The sequence below is a fragment of the Neophocaena asiaeorientalis genome, unplaced genomic scaffold (genome assembly GCF_003031525.2).
Source record: "Neophocaena asiaeorientalis asiaeorientalis breed wild unplaced genomic scaffold, Neophocaena_asiaeorientalis_V1.1 scaffold606, whole genome shotgun sequence".
In the NCBI taxonomy this organism is placed as follows: Eukaryota; Metazoa; Chordata; class Mammalia; order Artiodactyla; family Phocoenidae; genus Neophocaena; species Neophocaena asiaeorientalis.
In genome coordinates this window covers 1,309,939-1,315,512 of record NW_020173687.1, presented here as the reverse complement: position 1 = coordinate 1,315,512, position 5,574 = coordinate 1,309,939, and positions in this window count along the sequence as shown.

Below are 5,574 nucleotides of genomic sequence, written 5' to 3'. Positions count from 1 at the left end.
CACCCCTTCCCTCCCGGGGCCCTCCCCTCGGGGTCAGCTCCGGGGCTGCGGCCGCGTCGCCACGTGACCGGATCCGGCTGGGCGCGCGGGGCTCTGCGGGAAAGGCGACTGGAAGCACGGCGCGGGGCACCCAACGCCGAGTCCCGGCCAACGCAGGCGGTACGAACCAGCCAGGTGCTTGGTGCCCCAGAGTAGTCCAGCGCGAAGACTTATCTAAATTTGTTTGGGGTTTTCGCAAATCCACAGCCCTCCCTCCGCCAGTCCTAGGCTTCCGCTAAGGCTGGCGTAGTGTCTGGTGCCGTCTGTGGATGAGTCCGTGAATGTGGCCTCGCCATCACGGACACAGTGGTAAAGACCCCCCAGTGCGCCCCTGGTCTGGGGCCCAGAGCAGGGGTCCTGCTTCCAAAGGGACTGCTTGGCTTCATTTCCCTGAACTCAAACCGCTGTACCATGGCCACTGCCCCCACGAAGTCCAGGGGGAGTCCCACGGTTTCCTCAGTTTCTTACCAAGCAGGGCAGCCTCCATCTGGATGCACTTCCTTTCCACAAGGTCCCTGCCCAGCTTCTCACCTCCACCCCTAGGTGGGCCTTTCGCTTTGGGGAATTCCCAAAGAGTCTCCTCCAGGCACCAGAAATGTGGGATGGGTGGGTCTGGAGGTGGCTCCTGGCACTCCCTGGGTGGGCCCGCTGGTGCCAGCACCTTGGTGAAACGGGCCACCTGAGCAGCTTCGCTGACTGATGACCCAAGCCTCCCCACAGAAGAGCAGGTGCTGGGCGCCCAGGCTGGGTGGGAGCTCACCAGAGGAAACTTGTCTGCTGTGCTTGGGGCAATGATTGTTTTTCGTTGGCAGAAATAGGCCGTCCCTGGAGTCCCTTCTCGTAGGTCCAGGGATGCTGACTGGGGCCAGGGCGACTCCACGAGTGCCAGGGCACTTTCGCCTTGCGGAGGGGTGGGGAGGCCTGGCACTCGCTCCTCTCTATGTGCTCAGGCACCAGACTGTAATTCGGGGTGCACATCGGGCCACCCAGGGCCCCTGGAATGTGGCAGGCAAGGCCACCACTCTCACCCTGGGCTGGGGACCCCGCGGAAGTTTCCAGGAGGGTTCTGGACTCTTCACAAGCCTTGGCAGTGTGCCATTGGGAGAGGGAGTAGGAGTCTTAAGTATCCCCTTTACCCACCGCTCCCAGGCCCTCCCCCGCCATCAGAGCCCCGGGCCCACGCTGCCGCGATGGTCTCCCATGGTTACCTGCTCCCCATGTGCTCCCCTCGGGGGGTCGAAGCGGCCCCTCCCCGCCCTACCCCCTGCAGACCCCGCCTGTGGATCTCGGCTTTCTCTCTTTCGCAGTGGGCGGGGCCCCAGGAGAGCAGAGAGAGGTCCCCGAGAGCTCAGGGTCCTGGAACCTGGCTGTGCCACGGGCTCCCGCGCGCTCAAGACTGCGGTCTCACCAGCAAGGTCCGTCAGCAGAACCGGCGCCGAGGCCGCGGCACCGCGAAGTCGATAGAACCCGCGCTGCCTCCGCGGTCCTCAGAGCCCAGGGTACGGAGAGTTTGAACGACACCGGAAGATGCCCCGCCAGCACCAGGGGTGAGAAGTGTAAAAGGGGAGTCTCAGCTCAATGGGGGTTGAGACACCCCTCCACTCAAAAAAAAAAAAAAAGATCCAAGGAAAAATGGAGGATCCACAGCAAACCTGGGCCCCTGTTGGGGCTGTGGGGGAGGGGAGGGGGGAGGGACTTGCGTTTTTTGCTTGGCATAAATCCGGTAAAGTCCTGAATAGGAGACCCAACGTCAGGTGGGTGCTGTGCCTTGCCCTGTGATGTTTCCGTTTGATTCTCACACCAGTCGTATGAGGTACAGGGTGTTGTTATTATTCCCGTTACAAATAGGGAAACAAGGCACAGAGAGGTTAGCTAACCTGCCCAAGGTCACACAGCTAGTAAACGAGGTAATTAAAACAAGCTAAGAATGCAAAATATACATAAGGAGGCAACCTCTGGTCACGTTTTCTGTATTAACAAATCGCTAAAATGGACGTGTATTTTTTAAGAAATAATTAAAAGGCTGAGACTATTTCCTGAGGTGGGGGTTGGGTGGCAGAAGCTGCCCCCAAATCCCTGGTCTCTCCGGAAGGAGATTTGCTCTTTGAAGGCTCCTCCCAGGCTGGACCAGATGAAGGGCCGTCTGCTGGGTGTGCAGGGCTGTGCTGTCACTTGGTGAATCTCCCCAGGTGGGATGTGAGCTCATGGCCCTGGAGCAGTCAAGACAGAGGCTGCTGGTGGTATTTCCCCATCCCAGCAGGCTGGACACCCTGCTGATGCTTGCCAGCCTTGGGGTACAGTGACAGGGTGGGAGGGGCACTGGGTGTCTGTGACAGCATCTGGACCCCTTCACGATCCCTGCTGCTTGAACCAAAAAGAGAGACATCTAAGCTGAAACTACAAAGCCAAGTTCCCTCCCCACCCACCTGCACCTTGCCCAGCCTCCCTTACCCCCCAAGTCACCTTCTAATGCTAAAGGACCTGTTTTCCTCCTTCTGTGCAACTACCCCTGCCAGGCCTGCTGGCCCTCCCCTGGGAGGGAGCCTGCTGTCCCAGTCCACCAGGACCTCACAGTCCCTGCCAGCCCATCCAGCTGCAAGCCTGCCTCTCCCCTAGGCCTTGGCCCGTACTGCTCCCCAACTTGGAGGACCCTTCCTTTGCCCTCTTCTCTACTTGCTGAACTCCTACACATCCCTCAATGCCCAGCTTGCAAGGCCCCTCCTGTCTGTGGCCTTCCCGATAAGTTGCTCTCTCCCTTCCCTCCTACCTCATCATGTTTTGTGGTTGTGTGTTCCTGCCCTGCCTCCCCACCAGATCCTGAGCCTCGTGGGAAGCTCTGGGGAAGCAGCTCAGAGCATGAACTCGAAGCAGTCCAACCTCCTTCGGGCTCTGCTTTGCCATCTCAAGCTGTGTGAACTGGGGTGAGCTGCTTTTCTCTCTGTATCTCCGTTCATCTGTAAAGTGGGGGGTGACATTAGTGCCTGCCCCTCACACTGGCTTGGGGAGCAGTTAGTGGGATGGGCACTCAGCGGGCACTGGGCAGATGCTGAAGGGAGGCCAAGTGAAGGGAGCAGAGGGCTGGGGCCCCAGGAGCTCAACTGCAGCCAGGTGGGGGCCCTGAGAGCAGGGCTACTGGGATGGGTGAGAGAGGCACGGGAAGAAGGAATCTCTGCCCCAGAGGTCAGCCGTGGGTGACCCCCCCCCCCTACCGCTCGTCTCCCCCAGGCTTCCCTCTCTTGGGACCTGGCCAGGGCTGCCCTGGGGGATGCGTCTGTGAGGTGAGGACCCTACCCCAGCCCCGGGGAGATAAGAGGGTTGGCTGGTTAACCCCCTGGTGACCAGGCAGAGCTGAGATCCATGATTCGAGGCCTGTGAAGGGTTGCCTGCGGGGGCCTTGGGGAAAGTGTGGCCAGGGCCCTAGTGGCTGGGGGCAGGCTCTCACAGCTGGACTCGGGGTGTCGTTTACCCAGCAGCTGCCTCCTCCCAGCCCCCAAGCTTGGGAACCCCTAACTCAGATGCAGGTATGGATGGAAAAAATCAGACCTCATCCGGGGGATAAGGAAGGGACGGGGCCTCTGGACCAGCTCCCAAGAGGGACCCAGCCCTCTCCTTGGACGCCTCAGGGCAGCCCCACAGGCGTCTGCCCCCTCGCAGGAAACGCTCCATCAGGCTCCCTGCTATACACACGCTGACCTGTGGCCACTGGGGGCTGTGAGCTCTGGGAGTTAGAGCATCTGTCCAGCCCCAGGGAGGGGTGCAGTGCCTGGGAACTAACCCCTTAGGGCAGGGCTGTCTGGGTCACCGCAGCCCTGGGGCCCGCCCTTCCTGTAGTGGGGGCTTGGAGAAGGGGGCCTTGGCTGGCTGTGTTGGGTGAGGCCTGGGGTGGGGACAGGCTGCGAGGTCAGAGGGAGGTCTGCGTCCTCCCCAGGTGTACAGGTAAGCCCGTGTGCCCTCTGCTGGGCCGGGAAAAGCCACTTCAAAGCACCCCCCTGCCTGCTGTCCCCCGGCGGGGGCCCCCATCCCCTAGGCTCCACCCTCGCAGGGCTGTGTGACCCGGAGTGGCCTCGGGACCTGCTGCCCCTGGGGGAAATGAGGTGGGGTCCAGGTGGAGGGTTTCAGAGCCTCTCTGACACCAACCGGAACTGCAGAACTCAGCCAGGCGGGGGAGGTTGGGGTGAGTGCCCTCCGGGGATACAGGTGGGAGGGGCTGCGGGGGATGGGGCCCGGATGTGGCGCCCTGCAGGTGTACAAGTCCCTGTGCACACGTAGGTGTGTGTACACCTCTCCTGCAGAGCCCAAGGCCGGCCTCGGCCCACCTGCCCCTCCGGCCGGTGACAGCCTGGAGCTGGCGCGAGGGGCAGCGATGGCCAGGGGGAGGGGCCCCTGAGCTGTGGCTGCTTTTGTCACTGTCATTGTCACCATCATCCCTTGGTATTTCCCGAGGGTCCCTCACATGCCTGGCTGAGCCCGGGAGCTTCTGTTTTAACTCCTTAAAGCTCACCGCCGTCTGGTGAGCTGGGGCGACTCCTGTGAGCTGTCACCCATTTTATAGATGAGAGGACCAGGGCCAGGGCTTGGCAGAGGCGAGGTGTGGAACCCCACTCCCGGGCACGCTTGGGCCGTGCTCTGCTCTGCTCTGTTCTGTGGCCTCTTCTCGGCCCTGCTGCCTGCCTGCTCCTTGGGCCGCTGCCCCCCACCGCGGTCCATGACTTCCCGGTCTAGGTCCTGCAGCCCTTAGAGGGTCTGGGTGATTGGGTGGGGGCATCATCGCCCACCCTGCCCCCAGGCTTGGTGAAAGGGAGATGCTGGACCTTACAAACAGCCCGCACTGTGGATGACCCAGCCGGGCCTCGAGCTGGCTGCCGAGGAAAGGGGAGCAGGAAACGAAAACAGAGTTCACGGGTGCTGTATCATTTATGTAACCGAGTCTGGTTTCAAAGGCCCTCCCAGCAGGCACTCGCGGGCAGGTCACCAGACAACCCTTGTAGAGAGGGGTCCTCCGGGGAGGGACTCAGGCGAGTTTGTTTTCGGGGAGGCGTAGTCACGCTCAAGCGTGTTCATCCCTCCGTTGGTTGGCGGGAACGTGCGTGTGACTGCAGCGTTGGCAAGTGTCCTGTCACAGGCCTAGGAGCTCCCTGCAGAGGAAGGGCGTGGAGCCACAGTGCAGACAAAGGGACAGGGAGATGGCCGGCTGACCACCAGGGAGGCAGAGTGATGCCTTCCCCTCACCCGCTGTCCTTCCCCTCACCCGCTCACCTACTCTCCGTCTGCTTGTCCTCCTGCCCCCTGGGCCTGAGCTCGAGTGAGGATGGACAGATGGATGGACGGCTGGTTGAGGCAGCCCCTCCCGTCTATTAGCTGTAAATTACTTCACCTCGAGTGACATCACTCTGGGTGCCTGGTAACCAGGCTGGGCCCGGGGTAATAAAACAGCCTGATGCCAATGCCGGCCTCGGTGAGGGACGGCTGCCCGGTCAGATCCGCCGCCGGCCCCTCCTTGAACGAGGTCGTGAGGGTCCTGAGCCCTCCGTGACT